The 16,415-nt window shown below is 46.7% G+C and overlaps 1 long non-coding RNA gene across 1 annotated transcript; it reads right to left on the bottom strand.

The window, feature by feature from the left end:
• Positions 1–11,688: 11,688 nt before the first annotated feature.
• LOC127473949 (uncharacterized) lies at positions 11,689–12,852 on the bottom strand. Its single transcript, XR_007905639.1, has 3 exons — positions 12,779–12,852; positions 12,657–12,686; positions 11,689–11,767 (listed from the first exon to the last, which is right to left on the bottom strand). It is a non-coding gene; the product is annotated as an uncharacterized LOC127473949 (long non-coding RNA).
• Between the last annotated feature and the right edge of the window lie 3,563 nt (positions 12,853–16,415).

Raw genomic sequence — 16,415 nt, 5'->3', positions numbered from 1 at the left:
AAATAAATAATTTGTGGTTTCTATAAATAAATAGAATAAATAAATAATAATAGATATGTGAATAAATAACAGCTCCCAACAGCCTTGCTTGAAGGAGGATATGCTAAGCTCAGGTCTCCTGGCAGGCTGGACAGGTGACTTGAACTTCTTTGAAGCTTACATGGTTTCCTCTGGAAGGGCATTGTGACTCAGGAACCTTAAGAAATATTCCAAATTTTCAAAAAAATCATACTCTTTCACTGCATTCCACTGATGTTCCTTGAGGGCAGCCTGAAAGGAAAGGAGTTAAAAGGATCAGGATGTGTAAGTTACATTCTGTTTCCTGCCTAAGTTTTTTTCCTTAATAATTAATTTTAAGGCCACGAAGGCTCTGAGGAAGATATTGGGGCAGGAATTCTTGAGCAATGTGTTACAAGTTGCACCCTGTGCAGTTGTTTCTCAGCAAGAGCAGCCTCAGGCTGGGGCACAGCTGGAGATTCGGTCCCCACCTGCACCAGGGCACCTCTGCCAGGTGACGGAGTTTCTCTTGGCAAGGAGACTTTGGGAAGAGCTGGGCAGAGGAGGCATCAGGGCCATGGCCAAGTGCCAGCTGCTGGCTGGAAGCTGCTCCTGTTGCCACAGGACCAGGAGGGAGCCTGTGCTTTGGTCAGACACTTGTCCTCAGTGCAGCCAGGACAGGGCACAGGACCCTTCATGGCCATCAAACGCCAGAAAGAGCGAGCAGGGAGTCAGCCCAAACCCCAAACGTACCGTCCACCCCGTGCACGACTGTCCATAACTCTGGATTTTCTGCAGGTTCACAATTAGGCGTTTCTGCTCCACACTCTCTTTGCTCTTTTCTAGAGCTTCAATAAATCCTTTCAGATGGGTGGCTGCATTCCCTCCTGCCTCCATCGCGTTGTTCTGGAACAACAAACTTCAGTCATTTTGTCTTTTCTGTACTGTGTTGCTGGCACAGAATCCATCACACTAATGCCTGCTACAAGAAATAATGTTGCACAATAATTTGAAGCCCAAATTACATCATAACTTTGGCACTTTAGAGTAGGTAGCTAAAATCTGCAAGCCAGTGCTTTTCTCCCACTGAAGCCTGATGTTACCTTCAGAAGCTACAGAGTGAGCCTGTGGAGGTGGAACTGGGCAGGATTGGGCACCACTTGCTTTTTTATTGCACTCAGGCATGGGAAAGCAGTGATTCTGAGGAACATCTCCATCCTCCAACCATTCTACCTGTGCTTTGCTTCTCCTGAGCTTCCCCAGGAGACACGCTGCTGATGCCATTGCCGGCACTGGTCTCTAACAACAAAAATTTTGTTCCCAAAGAGGCAGGGAAGCAGCCTGTCCTCTGCTTTCCAATGGCAGTAAGGCACCTGCCTCCACCTGACTGTGGAAGATGTCAGTTCTGATTATCCACCTGTGAAAAGAGCAATAAGCAGTGCTGCTGGGAGCCAGCAGTTCTGCACCGCTGCTCTGAAGGCAGAGCCTCAGGCACTGGTGTTTCAGGGAGATCTTGGCTTGATAACTAGGGAGGAGAAGGAGGCCTCGTGCTGGGGAGCAGAGCCCTGCACATCCCCTCTCAGCACACACAAACCCAGCATGCTGCCCCCAAAGAGCCCATGGGGGACTTGGCTGCCATCTCAGACCTGGCTTAATGGCACAAGAGCTTGCAGCATCCTGAATGAGCTGTAACAACAGCTGCTTTCCCCTTCCCTCTCAGAAAGCAACCAGCCACCCCACAAGCATGGGGACTGCAATGTGAGCCACAGAGGGATCTTACCAGAGGCACGACTTCACTGCTGCCCTGAAAGAGATTGATAAAAATCACATTAGCAGGTTCCCCACTAACCCAAAAAGTGAGACACGGGGCACAGAGAAAATGGACCAACCTTAGAGCTTAGGTTGTGCAGGATCTGTATGGTCTCCATGAAGAAGGGTATGGCAGGGCAGGCTGTCTGGGTGGGCAGTGCCACAGAGGCTGCCAGGCACAGCCCTGCACAGGACAGCACTGTGAGCAGGCACAGCATCGTGGCCAAGGGGCTGCACTCCCCTGCTTGAACTACCTCTGTCTGGCTCCAGGCTGCCTCTTATAGTGCTCTGGTGCAAGGAAATGATTAATCCCTTACCACAAGTATGCCTAAACTGAAGGCGAGTAGTCACCTGTAGGATGGAAGCTGTTAGTTTCTTATCTGATGGAGGAAACTACCTGATTCTAAAATAAGGGCTCCCCCACAAGTTCAGTGAGAGCTACGTAATTTGGATCTTTGAGCCCATTAAATGCCGAAACCTTTTTATGAACTGATATTGTCTAAAGATTAATGCAAGTTAACCAAATCTCTCAGATCTTTATATCCACATTTGCCCTAGTTAATATTGCAATTACACGAAATAATACTCTCACTTTTATTAACTATTTCTCTGGCCTTTTTCTGTGTGCTTGTCATTAGAACCCCATGACTTACTCAATGGTACCCTGCTCAGACATAAATGACAGATTTGAGAGCCCTCCCGAGACAGTGCAATGCCTGTGCTGGGAAGAGGGACCAGCCAAGGGCTGCTGGGGCAACTCAGCATAAAAGGGGGCATAAAAGCTGTTCCTTTGCTGCTTTTTAAGGAGCATTTATCCAGTTTCTGTGCTCTCCTGAGGAGGTTTAAACCATTTGGCTGGTATCTCATTACTCTTGGTCTGCAGGAAGTTTGGGTGATGGGGTGCATCCTGTTGGTGACAGAACTGCTCCTGGAGCTGTGGGTGGGCTCTGGGGTGGCCACGGTGGGTCCTGGGTGTGCAGAGCCCTCTCCTGTCCCCCGGCCCCACAGAGCCTGCTGAGGAGGAGAGTGAGGCTGCCCTTGGCCCTGCTGCACAGCTCCTCTGCACTGGCCCGAGGGGAACGAACACCATGCCAGGATTACACCCACAGGACGTTGGGTCTTCACTGTCCAAAACCTCGGAATGTTTTGTTTACATGTCTTTGCTGCAGTTTAATTTGTGCTATTTCAATAATGCAGGAGTTTTATTACGTAATTGACATTCTTTAATGTGCATTAGGTTTTCTTGCCCCTAACAACGCCCCAGTGGTACACAGCTCCAGTGACTGCTTTGTGCTCCTCCCGAGGCAAGGGCAGGCAGCCCACACACAGGTGCCATCCAAGCCCAGATACTGCTTTTCCCACACTCGTGGCATTTTCCTACTGGTCCCTGAGCTGATGTTTTACAGAAACACGTTATAACTCCTCTGGTTGCCTTGCATAATAGTAATTAAATCAGAAGGCCCTGTCATGTTAGCTACAAACCAGGTCTTGGAGCTGCTGCTGGGCACGTCTCTCCCCTGAGGAGCAGCCTTGTTCAGTCCTTCGTTTTCAGTCATTTTGCTAATTGTTTGGTGGCTGAGGCATCTCCCCTGCCATTCCCCACAGCTCAGCCCTCAGGAGCCTTTGCTGGATGATCTGCCCTGGAGCAGCAGCCGGGTGTGGAGCAGACCTTGCTCCCTCGCCCGCGTGCCCCAGATCTGCTGGTGTGGGAACTGGAGTAGTTTTCCTGCCTTGCTGGAGTCACACTGATATTCCCAATATTTCCCTGTAACCAGCAGACTGGTTTTACTCCAGAGTTGAGATTAACCCACTGTGTGTTACCTTGGTGGGGCAGCATCCACTGGAATGCTGTTCTGTGCCATCGAGGGATTTGCATCAATTCTGGCAGTGGGTAATACCAGTCTCTCTGGTACACACATGGTTTCTTTAAGGAAAACTTTGAGATTGTCTTCATTTTGATGAGTTCAGGAATAGTGTGGACCCTTCCAGGGACACTGTGCATTGAACACCCCGGGAAGCAGAATTTCCATCTTTGCTGCCTTTGCAGGGAACGGGTGGTTCAGGATTTTGTGTGTCCCTGGCACTGCCGTGGTTGTGGAGATAAAACAGATTACAGTATGGTTTGAAAGGAAAGAATGGATTCTATGTATTGAATCATAGAACCATAGAATGGGTTGGGTTGGAAGGACCTTTAAAGGTCATTTTGTTCCAACTCTCTGCACTAGACTGGGTTGCTCAGAGCTCCATCTAACCTTACCCTGCATGGCTGACTGTGCCTGCTGGTACCAAATTCAAATTGCAGGAAAGAATTTCTTCCCCTGGAAGAGGCAGTAGGAGTTAGGGCTGTAGCTAAATGTACCAGTGAGCACTGGGGATTTTGCTTTTATCTCCAAAATATCTAAAGAGATGAGTCCCTGCAGAGAGGGCGGGAGGGAAAGGTGTGGGCAGGATGGACTTTTACTGCTGGGAAAAAACAGAATTGTGAAGCTGGGACTCCACCTTTTTATCTTTATTCTTTTTATAACCACTAATGACATGCAAATACATTCTTAGATTGCAGCCAGGGTGGAAAAAAAAAAAAAAAGGTGACAAAACCAGAAAGGAAGATGGAACCTGCGGTCTGCCTGTGTGCGCACATCCATCGGTCGGTCTCACACACTGACTCACTTGCAAATATTCACTGGGAGATGAAACCGCTGTGACCACCCTGCTCCCCTCGTGGGGGGACCAGCAGTGACCTTTCTTTCCTGCTCTGTACTGAGGGGTCAGCAGCTGTGAGAATCTGACAGGGCAGCAGGGAGTTTCCAGCCAGCAGCACCTCCGTCCAACTCCACCTCACCGAGAAATCCGAGGAGGATTAGCGCTGATGAGGTGGAAATCAGTGATATGATTTCACCTCTAGGCAGGGCCATCTGAAATACCCACATCCTGGTCAGACACGGAATTAAAAAAAATGAACAGAATTAAATTAACGAGCAGAAAATGGCCGGGCCCATTAGGAATTAACTAAAAGCTTAAAAAGAAATTAACTGAAAAACTGAAAAGATAACAGAAAATTAACTGCAAACTAACAGAAATGTTCACTTTTCTAAGCCTGGATAGATGGTGAACTCCAGTTTTATGAGCTGAGCTCTGCGTCACTAGAGTAGAAATCCTGGTGAGAAGTCTCAGGATAGTGATGGGACAGAGACTGTTTTTGTTGTGAGGAGGATTTAGAGAACTTCTGGTTCATCACCACCATAACTGATCATCACACCCATACAACTCACTGGAGTGGAAGTTCAACCAGCTGAAGGGAGACATGAGCATCTCTTGTGAGGCTTCCTGTCCTATCAGTGGGAAAGCAAACAGTTTTGGTAGTAGTTTTACCAATTTTGATACTCCATCTCAAAGCTATCTTCTTGCTGTCATTCCACTGTGAAAGGATTGATCAGTGCCTCTTGTCTCTCCTCTGAGTGCCCTCATCACACACATGCCAAGTTCATCTCTCTGTGATTTCTCACAACCTTGAAGTGTTGTGATTTCTCCCCAGGCATTGCCTCTGCCACATTTCTGGCTGGCAGTTGCACTTGCACACTTCTGAGCAGACCAAACCATCAGACTCCTCAGCCTCCATGGGCTCCCTATCCCCCTATTTGAGTCTCTTCCACTTTGATTTAATCTTGAAATGATTTACAGTGTCCTTTGCAGTGCAGCATCGACACCATGTCCCTCGGTTCTGGAAGGAGTTAAGCAGTGTTGTACCTCTGTGGTCTGCCTCTGCAGAGAGGAGGAAACCAGACCTCTCCCTGCACTGCAGAGTGGCTTTGAATGCTGTTCAGAACCAGCAGAAGCTGAGATGGTTGTCACTGGTGACTGTGCTTGGTCAGGGCAGATGCAGCAGATGTGCAGCTCTGCTCCCCAGCCCAAGGACATTCCTTTTGCATTTCGTGCTCTGGCTGAGGTGGATGGTCTGACCAGCTGTCTGGCCAGTGGGCTGTCATCCTTGGAAAGTGGCCCTTGGAGCATGGGGCCAAGTCAGGCTAACTGAAGAGCAGAGGCTGCGCATTTTGAAATAGGCTCTGGAGACAGAGAGATTTTTTATTTAATCAAAAGGTATTCCCCACGGTTTGTATGACTACCTCTGCAGCTCCTCAAAAAACAAAGAACCTGTGAGTCACAGAGGCATGCCCTTCCCTTGCAGGACCCAGTGGAGGAGTTGAACAGACTCATGAAATCAGAAATTAATCCAAAGGCGACTCATTCTGCACATCTCAGCCTCCTGGCCCCCTGCCCTCTGCTGCAATCCCTTTGTCTGTCAAGGCTCTGCCAAGGTCTCCCTGTCTGATGGGGGTCAGCAGGGCCTACCCTGTCTCCTTTACCCTGTGAAAGGATGCCTTAGGACTCATAGATAGACCTTTTTGTAGCTACCTAACTTCGGGAAAGCAAAAAACATCTCCCTGCTTGCTCAGAGAGATGTCCTGGAGATCCACAACAAATCCCCTACCTCTCAGGCAAAATTAGAGATGTGGTAAGTTGTGGATTTCCATGTTAAATTCTAAGAACTGAGATGCCTCCTTGAGTAGGAAAGAGTTCATGGGCAGCCTCAGTGCCTCTCCAGCCCCAGTGATGGCAGGTTGGTGCTCATGGGACAACACACATTGTCACATGCACACTTCACCCTCTGGAGAAAATCAAACATTCTTCCCTTGTTTTTTCAAAGAAATTATGTCTACAGTTTTTATATCTTACCATCCATTGAGAGAAATTGCAAAACATCTCCAGACTTCAGTTTATGGTGTAAAACCCATTCAAGTTCCCTCAGGACTTCATGGGAGCAGCCACCACTTTGCACCTCTGACATCTTTAAGCTGGAGCCTGTCACCCATGTGCCTTGGCCTTGGAGGTTGTTGATAAGCATCCAAAGGTCAACTGTATTTAATGATGAGTCATTGTCTGAAACCAAGTGACTCTGAGAGAAACACAGATGATCAATCCAAACAGTCTGCAATGGGTGTTTTCAAGTCTCACTCATTGACCTGATGAAATGTGGCTCTGGAGATGTGGTGGCCAGAAAGGGACACTTACTTTTTCAGTTGCAAAGACACTATGTACTAATGAGGGAAAAAAAAGAGTATTCCAAAGCCTATAAAATTGGGATCATGTTCTGCAGAAAATAGAAACAGTTTGTGAATCCTGACAAGTGACTAATGAGAACTGGAGATGAAGAAGGAAGTAAAGTATCAACAGAAGATGAGTAATAGAATGTTTCAAAAAAAGAAAACGGGAATTACCCTTGTAGAGTATTAGCCCTGATTTAGCTGCTGATTGCTCCTGGATGGAGCTGAGGCTGCTTTTTCATCTGGCCACGATGGCATCACCCTCCTCTGTACACAGCTGAGCAGGGCAGCAATGCCACGGCTGGTCTCCATTTCCCACCCTCAGCGCCAGGAAATGCTGGCAAGTAAAGCAGTGCTGGGGCAGGAGGGGAAGGATGGAGCAAGGGGACAGCATTTCCATGTCCAAGCTGTCTTCTGTCAGCTCTGTCCCTGTATGCATGAAGAGGATCTCACCTGCCCCTGCCTCCCTTGTGGCTGCTCTGCCACATCCCCAGGTGCAGGAGGAGCTCTTCCACACCCCTCCACAGCCTGGAAAGTGGGACTGCAGGACAGACACCCCTGGACCAAGCTGCAAAACACGGTCTTTAAATGCTGGTGTCTATGCGAGGGTGGGGTGTGTTGTGTGTCCCACATGCTCTAGAGCCCTACATGTCTTGGGAAACCTTCCTCCAGCCCTGCTCGTGGTGGTGGCACAGGACAACTGCCTCTATGAAGGATTTGAGAGCATCCAGAAGACTGTGGCTGGTCCTACACAGGATGGACAGGCTTTTCCCATGGAAGATGGAGAGCTCATCATGGAGCCCATGGGCACAGGCAGGTCTAGATATGGGGTGTGTACCCCAAAGGAGTTGGGCAGACTGGAGGGAGTCTGCTGTCCTGCCACTGTGTTGGGGAGATGGGTTTTACCAAGAGTAACTTCTTGCTTATCAAATGGGGAATGCTAAATATAACTCACACCTACAGCTTCTAAAAGTAGAGCAAGCCTCTGTGAGCAGACTTCCCCCACTGTGCCAGCAGCTCGTCCTGTCCCCACCTGGGGCTCACGGAGCTGCTTTTCCTGCCGCGGTGCAAGAAATGCAACAATCATTTTTTAAAAAAAAATTTACTTCCTCTTCCAATCAGTCTGTGGCAGCCCTCGAGAGTCACAGGCATGGCTTCACCGAGACATCAAGGGATGTGTGTGTTTTACTGTGTTATGATGATGCAAGATGCTTATCAGGGCTGTCAAGCTGTCATGAAGCAGTCGGGGCTGTCGTGCAGTGCTTGGCACTCTGGGGCTGTCATGTACTGGTAGGACTGTAGTGCCTGCTCAGAGCCAGGCATTCCCTGCACTCCTGTCTGATGGCAGTTCCTGGTCAGCTTAATGCTGTCAGGTTGTTTCAGAGCCTGTGTGGGATCAGAGATGGCAGCAGGGCTCTTGGAAGGCCCAGCCAAACGGACTTTGCTCCTCGCCAGGGGGAGGACAAAGTTCTCCTCTCAGTGAGGAGAAAGGGCTGTGCTGGCAACAGGGCTGGGAGGCTCCATCTGGAGCTGGGACCCTGCTGCCTGCATCCCTCTGCCTGCATCCCTCTGCCTGCACCCTGCCAGGCAGCAGAGCCATCCCAGCACTCCGGTGCTTTCCCCAGCAGTCTGCTGCCCCGGCAACAGCTCTGGCTGCCTCTGCCTACAGCCAGCCCCGTGTTGACTTTGAGTTATTTAATGCTTCACTTTTCCCTCCTGCCTGTTTGTCAGAGTTTCCTGGACTGCCACGCCAAGAATGCCGAGCCCGATTAATGTTTTCTACTTAGAAGCCTGACCTTCTTCTCCTTTCCATATACCTGTGATTCTCAGACTTCCCATTTATCTGAAGGGTGAATTTAAAATTTAATGTAAAACATTTAGATGTAATTTCAAATAATGTATCTGAAATATTAAACACCTCATTGCTAATGAAAACTTTGAAATTCAATGGCAGGAAGAGTTTCTTTGGGGTGGTTCTTTTTATTCCTTAAACTATTACAACACTGAATGAGACAGAGCTCAGGAGCAGAGGTCTTCCTGACTGTTTAACTTGAGGGATCCCAGCTGGACACTCACTCATTTCTCTGATCTTAGTTAACAGATTCAGGGTTTGGTTTGATTTACAGGTTTCCTGGTTCCTACAAGAGCTCAGTACAAAGCAATGCATGATGACCTTGCCTGTGGAGCCTGGGCAGTCTGTGGTACCCAGGGATGGTTGGGGTACTTGCCTCTGTACAGGGCTGGTGGTCCTGTCCCCAGTGTGGGGGTTTTGGGGCTGCTGCCCCTGTGGCAGGGGATGAAGTCTGTCTGTCCAGCCTGGCTGGGCTCTGTTACACACCCTGTTTGCACGGGGGAGATGCTGTGCCAATGCAAAGCTGCTGCTTTTATTTTGACCACTGGAAGTGGATATCTGAAAAATCAGATGTGCTCTGCAGCATGGGAGGATGCAGGAGCTGCAATGAGCTCTGTCTGGGACCATCATGCTGTCAGCAGGGAAAAACCACGTTTTTGGAGGTTTCTGCAGGGCATTCTGTGTTTGGTTCCATGGGTGCTGCACATCTCTGGCTCTTTGGGCACTCATTCCTGCCCCAGCTGGGCTGTCCCTCCATCCCCATCCTCTTGGTGAGCACGGCTGCTCCTCAGTTTTTCGGTGCTTGGAGCTTCTCGCACCGGTGCAGGCGAGGGGACACTTCTCAGCTGTGACAAGTGAAAGCTCTTCTGCTTTCCTTGCGCTGCACATTTGGCAGGGACGTGAGTCATCCCAGCTGGTGAGAGGGCACCTCGTCGTAAAAGCTCAGGCACAGCGTGACTCAGTGAAGCAGCCGAGCTCGGGGCTCAGGGCTCTGCTCCTCGGGGAGGTGCTGGGACACGTGAGGGCAGACCGGGGTGCTCGCCCTCGTGCCCCCCTTCCTGGCAGCATCCGTGTGTCCGTCCCACTTGGAAATCACACTCGGCTCCCCTGAACAGCACCGAAAACCCTCGCCCTTCCCAAACAAAGCAGTCTGAATTCTGGAGGGAAATGTGTTTATTTTTGTACAGGTCCGTTTACATTAGCGGAGAGTTGCAAACATTCGGTGACAGACGTAAGCACGGGCGGCACATGGAAGGTGTCCCTGCAATCAGCCCATGCAGGGACGTTCCCTTTTAATAGTCTTTTATTAAACATTAACTCTTGGAATCTCAACTGATAGCTTTACATAGGCATGCACTTTGTGAGTACCTGCCATAACTATGGCTACTTAAACAGTTGGAAAAACTATATTGTCTGATTAAGTTCAGTAGAATTCAGGTCACATGAGATGTAGGAAACATCATATCAGCTGAGTAAACTTGGAAGAAAAACAAACAAGACCTCTTTGCTGTTGTATTACCCGGAGTTTGGCTGGATTTGGTTGTCATGGCTCTGCTTCCTCAAAAATAAAACACGTAGTGGTCGAAGTTATCCTGGATCTAAATGCTCAGGGAGGGAATGGAGGTCAGAGTCCACAACTGACATGAATCTTCTCCAGCCCACAGATGGTCCAGGAGCCAAAGGGAAGTGAAGGTGCTGGGTGGCTCCAATGGCTCTGTCACTGTCCCATGGAGTGGCTTTGCCCCAGCTCTGAAAGCCCTGGGGCTGTGGCTTGGGACACTGAGAGAGAAATAGTGTGACAGCAAACCCCAAAGTGGAGCCCCAGAGCTCCTCCTCACACACCATCACACAGCAGTTTCCCAAAGCAAATACTTAAATACAGCAGCATCACAATAAATATCTCAAAATCTCCATAAAATAAATAAATAAATAAATAAATACTCTTTCTTTATGAAAAAGAGCCATATTAAAATATTAAAACAATATAAAATATTTAAATATTTAAATACTTGTCTTTTAAAAAAGCAGCATGTTTCAATCATTATAGAGAACATTGCTATGATAACATCACTTTTTACAAATATATATTTAAATAACTTATATATATATATATATACACACATATGTATGTACACAAAGTATCTCTCTCTCTATAAATATACTATGGCCATATTCCTGAGGATAAGTTAATTAAATCACATTTTGGTTGCAGTACAGTTCAGGTTCTCCTTTTCTTCTCAAGTTTGCTGTAGCTGTTTTATTTAAGTGTCTTGAATCTTTTCAGAGAGCAATCTCAAGAACCTCTCTAGCGTGTTCAGGAAGTCCTCCCATGTTACTTGTGCAGTCTTACATTCCTTATCGAGATCCTTTAAAAAAACAAAAAGAGAAGGTAACATAATTCAGCCATGTAACTTGAATGTCATACTTAAGTTGATGGTATTTGATACATCCCTTTTGTAAAGAATACTGACAAGTAAGTGGGCTGTAATATCCCACAGCTGGGTGAGCTGATCCCTAGGAGCTCCGGGGCAGGGTGATGAAGTGCTGATGTGCTGATGTGATGGTGTGCTGATGTTTGGGTGATAGCTGATCACCTGGCAGCACGCAGAAGATGCCCTGAGCCCCACTGCTGTCCCAGCTTACACTCACATTTGGGGTTTTTTTCATATTATTATCTCTCTTGCAATTGAGATTAGCACAGGAAAAAGTGTCAGAGAGTGCCCCAAGAGAGACAGCGGATGTATTTACACCCTTCTTAACCATATCAATCTTCAGAAGAGATTTGTAGTTGCAGGCAGCTCAGTGCCACCCCAGCTGCCATGTCCCGTTATTGAACAGCCTTTGGTGAATATTTTGCTATTAAACAGCACAAAGTCAGACTTACTTCAGGGAGGATGTTTTTGTAGATGCTAACTCTGTTCAGTTTTCTGGCAATGACTTTGCTGGGAATGTCGAGAGCTGCCAAGGTGCTGGCAAAGGTTTTCAGGTGGCTGTGCATGCATCTCTCCACCTGCAAAGAGAGCAAGGAGTTATTGCAGCAGTAATCACTGGTAGCACATAAATAAAACACCATATCCCAGGAATTTACAGACCCATGAAAAATAATAACCTATAGGAATTAAGAGCTGTGTTTCCAAACACAAGCCCTGAATCTCTATTCAGCAATGTACTGGACACCAAACTTAGGAAATCGTGTATAATCTGTAATTTTCTCTTAAAAACACTCCGGGGTCCAAAAACTCCCAACTGCCTTAGGTGGATGTTGTAGGTGCCACTAGAAACTGGGCATATAAAATTTGGAGGTGTCCAATACTGGAGATATTTGTTCCTCAAGGGAAAGGAAGTCCAACCCTGCATTAAGGCTTCATGCCTTGTTATCATGTCTCTCTTGAAACTAGATCAGAATTTTCTTAATTAAATACAAGTAATTATTGCTGCTGGTGTGTGTTTTTAACTTTTCTCCCTGAAATTAAGAGGGTCTGAAGCCATTTGTTTTCTGTTCACTTTTAATAGTAGATTGATTGGCTCTTGTTTCCCACTGGTAGTGCTCATGTCCTCCAAAAAAAGCTCATTTTTTTCACTGGATTGCAGGAAAATACAGCTCAGTGAAATGAATGGGTCTGTATGGGACACAGACCAAATAGCCTGTTCTAAAACTAAGGGATCAAAGTGAATTTGTGAGGCTTCCAAAAAGATGCTGGTGCACATATAAGACCTTTCCCTACTGAGAGAACCACTGAAGGATTTTCACATTGGCAGCAGCTTTCTGTAGGTTCTTGCAATAACTTTGCCTTTCCCTGGGTTTGTAGAGAACTCTTGGTGCTGTCAGAGATCTGAAGTGGGAAAGAAATGTGGGGACTTGAGACAACAATTTGAAATAGAAGTATGTGGTTTCTTACCGTAGCATTCACAGTCACAACACTGGGAACCTGTTCAAGAGAAAACAGGGTTAGAAATTGCAGAACACAACCTGCAGTAGAAGGACAGCCAGGGGAAAGCTGTTCAAAACAGAGCAACTTACTGCATTTAAATAGAGTTTCTTCATGTCTTGGAGAAGCTCTCGAATGATCAGCCCCACCAAGGTCCTGGAGCGCTCGTCCTGCGCGGCCCTCCCGGGGCTGGGGAGGGCTGAGCTGCCCAGCACCCCCAGACCCAGCAGAGCCACCACCTGCAGCAGCATTGCCAGCCCTGCTCCTCAGCTCTCAACTCTCTGTGGCTCTGCCTCGGGCTCCTTTATATACACAGTGCTGCAGGAAATGATTAATATCTCACCACAAACATGCTCTTGCTAAAGGGGAGGCGGGGAAGATTTACCTGAAGAATGGAATCTGCTGGTTATTCAAATGAGGAAGAGCCTGTGTGCCTTCTGCATCAAGAGCAATTCTGTAGGCTCTCTACCTGAACCCCTTTGCAGTTTGTATTTCCAGGATGGGCTGTAGAACCCTCTAGTGTGGGTAAAGTGCAGACAGACACCTGTATCCATCTGTGAAGTTGTGTTGTATCCATAGTGTGTATGTATCCATAGACTGTACATAGACATATAGACAAATGTGCACACAATTGTGGGTGCTGGAGAACTAAATCTTGGTTTGTGTGAATTCATCAGCACTTCCAAAAATTTGAAAGTCATTTAAAGAAAATATACAGGCTGCCCCAGAAAACTGGGGTTATAGTGCTCAGCACTAGAATATTTACATTTTTTTTTTCAGATTTATAATGAAACTACCAAAACTATCCTGTAGAGTTTCTACAGGGAATTCTGTGCCTAATTTAGGAAACATATTGCAACTTGACTGAGTCAAGCCAGAGATTCCAAGGTGTTGGTGTTCTTAGGAAAGGCACCGTAGCCCCAGGGTTAGATTTCTCAGCTCTCTGTGGAGAAAACAACTTGAATAGCAACTGAGAAAGTTTGTATTCAAACTTCACCTAATATGTGTAAAGCTGCACAGGACACACTAATTATGAATATCAAGTGGAGAAATTTGGTAAAGAATGATTCAGAAGTCTGGTGACCCATGAATATAAAAAAATCAGATTTCACAAGAGCAGCTGTCCTCTGGGTTGCATTAGAGGGAGATTACCATGGATGCTGGAGCCCTGGAAAAGAGAGGTTAGATCAGCTTTACCCTGCACAGAAGGGCTGTGTCATCTCTCACTGATTTGGTCTTGGGCTACAAGTGGAGGTGGGAATCAAGCAGTAGTTTTCCACGTTTTATTTAATGTATAAAATACAATTTCCAAATCAGAGTATTATCAGGATATTTTTTAACTCCTGGATTATTGAGGATGCACTTGTGGGTGCTGGCTGAGGTAGGCAAAGGAACCCTCTGCTCAGTAATTTCCCCATGCCTGGCACACTTTGAGAACCAGTAGCAGGAGTACACTCTCTGTTATCCAGAAATTTTATTAGGGTGTACTTTGCTCTTTAATCCAATACTGTGAATGAAAATCCTGACTAATGCTGGACCCAGACCAGATCCTCACAGCCAGGGCTAGGTATGACCTTGCAAGCTGATGATGAGTTGTTCTGTACCTGCTTATTTGAGCAGTGATACACTTAATACAGCAATTGCTGTTCTTTTCCCCTAGTTTGTTTATGAAAACATGCTGTAGTCTTGGCAAAAATGTGAATAAATGTTTTTCTACTCACCGAAGCAGAATTCCAAAGAGCAAACTGTTTTTCCCAAACGTTATGTTTGACATGATCTGCTTTGCTCTCTGTGTGTTGTTATTGCTCTCTGGAAATGAAAGAGGTTTTAAAATCAGGTTGTCCCTTGAGGAGACCATGTCATTATTCTGGATGGACCGTGTCGAGGGATCTTCAGGGAGGGCAACACTCCCTTGCCTGTGTGCAGGCACTTTATCACCTACGGCTCAGGGAACTGGATGCTCCCTCTCATTTTAGCTCCTGTGTGATCAGACATGTTCAAGTCACACGAAGTTTTACATTTTTCCATCTCCCAGATGCATTTTGTTAAATTCACTGAATGCATTCCTCTCCTGAAAAGTCAACCCCGTGATAACAATCTGCTTTTCTCCTGTTGAATTACTCGACCTTGCATTGTGACAAGTGCTTTGTAGATGACACTGTGAATTTGTATAGTCTTTAAACAATGTGAAATAAGAGGGCATAGGAGAAAGCATATCTCATAAGTCAGTGTTTTATCAGATCACATCATCAGTAAGCTTTCTTCCAGCCACCTCTCCTCCTCCATATCTGTATGGTTCATCTTAGGGGTAGTTTCCAGCAATGAGCTATAATTTCCTCGTCATTTTACTAACATTTCAGCTGTGATTAACAATTCCTTCCACATTCCTTCAATAATCTATGACACTTCTCTGGTAATTCCCAACATTTTTAGTGTAGCTGTCAGGGTCGTGCATATTTCAGGATGAATTTTTTAGCATCCTGGACATACTTTCACGCCAAGGCAGGGGACAGGTGTGCAGGGGAGAGCTGCAGACTGGCTGAAAGCCAGCTAACAAGTGTAAAATGTATTAGTAAGAATACTTCAGAAACAGCAAGTGATTTACAACAGGCCAGCATAAAGCAGTTACTCACACAGTCAGTGACATCCTGCAATCAGGGCACTTGCCAGAAACAACAGAAGCCAGTGTTAAACTCTGACATGATAATCTGAGATAAATGCCAGGACTATGACTTTTACAATTACTTTACTGGACTCAGTCTAGAGCAGTGGAGTAAGCACATAGCTGTGCTGAGGAGGAGATGGAAAAACAGTGTGTGTGTGTGGTGTCAGCAGCACTGCTCTGAGGGAGCCTCGCCAACCCCGGGCAGCACAGCAGCAGGAGGCTTAGCTGTGTTTCCAGGGATGTGCAGGGCATAATAAGTGTCTGTCATGTCTTATATCTCCACAGCCTGCTGGTGTGTGCCACAGGGAGTGTGCACATTTATGAAATGGGCAGCAGGAAAAAAAAGAAATGGGAAAAAAAAAATCTGCACCAGGCAAACCTAGCTGGTGTTTGTGATCCCCCAGTGATGCTTGGCCACTCTGTGTGTGTGTTTTGGCCATTTGCCTCCCTAAGTGTCACACTTTATGCCTTGCCTTGCCAAGAAAACACCACACTCAATTCTGATAAGGACTGGTTTAGGATTCAAACAGTTCATTGTTACTTTTTTTTTTTTTTCTAATCATATCTGGGTCAGGAAACTGCCTCTGAAAACCACAGTGTGTTCCTTCTGTTTGATAGGAAATTGTCCACAATGATGAGACATTTCATCCTGTGCAGAAAATGCCTTCAGACATTTCAACATTTCAGTCTCCAGCCCTGCCAGAGCCCAGCAATCTCTTCACCCTCACCCACATCAAAGAACAGTGTAAGTGTGAGGAACAGATTGTGTCACCCCAAATCCATAGTGACTATTTTTAAATACCCCAGCCCTGGAAACATTCAAGGCCAGGTTGGATGGGGGTCTGAGATACCTGGTCTAGCTGGAGATGTCCCTGCTCATCGTAGGGGATTTGGACTGGATCACCTTTAAAGGTGCCCTCCAAGGCAAACTGTTCTGTGCTGCATGAAAACTCCTCTATCACCTTATTTTTAGTGGGAGACTGACAGAGAACTTGTTCCCAGATCCTCCCACAACTCAAGCTGAAGTGGTTGCTCTATAAGCACCTCAGCTTTCTGCTGGTCCC

This window comes from Manacus candei, unplaced genomic scaffold, assembly GCF_025592945.1.
Source record: "Manacus candei isolate 608988 ecotype Guabito, Panama unplaced genomic scaffold, ASM2559294v1 h1tg000037l, whole genome shotgun sequence".
In the NCBI taxonomy this organism is placed as follows: domain Eukaryota; kingdom Metazoa; phylum Chordata; class Aves; order Passeriformes; family Pipridae; genus Manacus; species Manacus candei.
The sequence above is the reverse complement of the archived record's forward strand: the minus strand, read 5'-3'. Positions and strand labels throughout refer to the sequence as shown.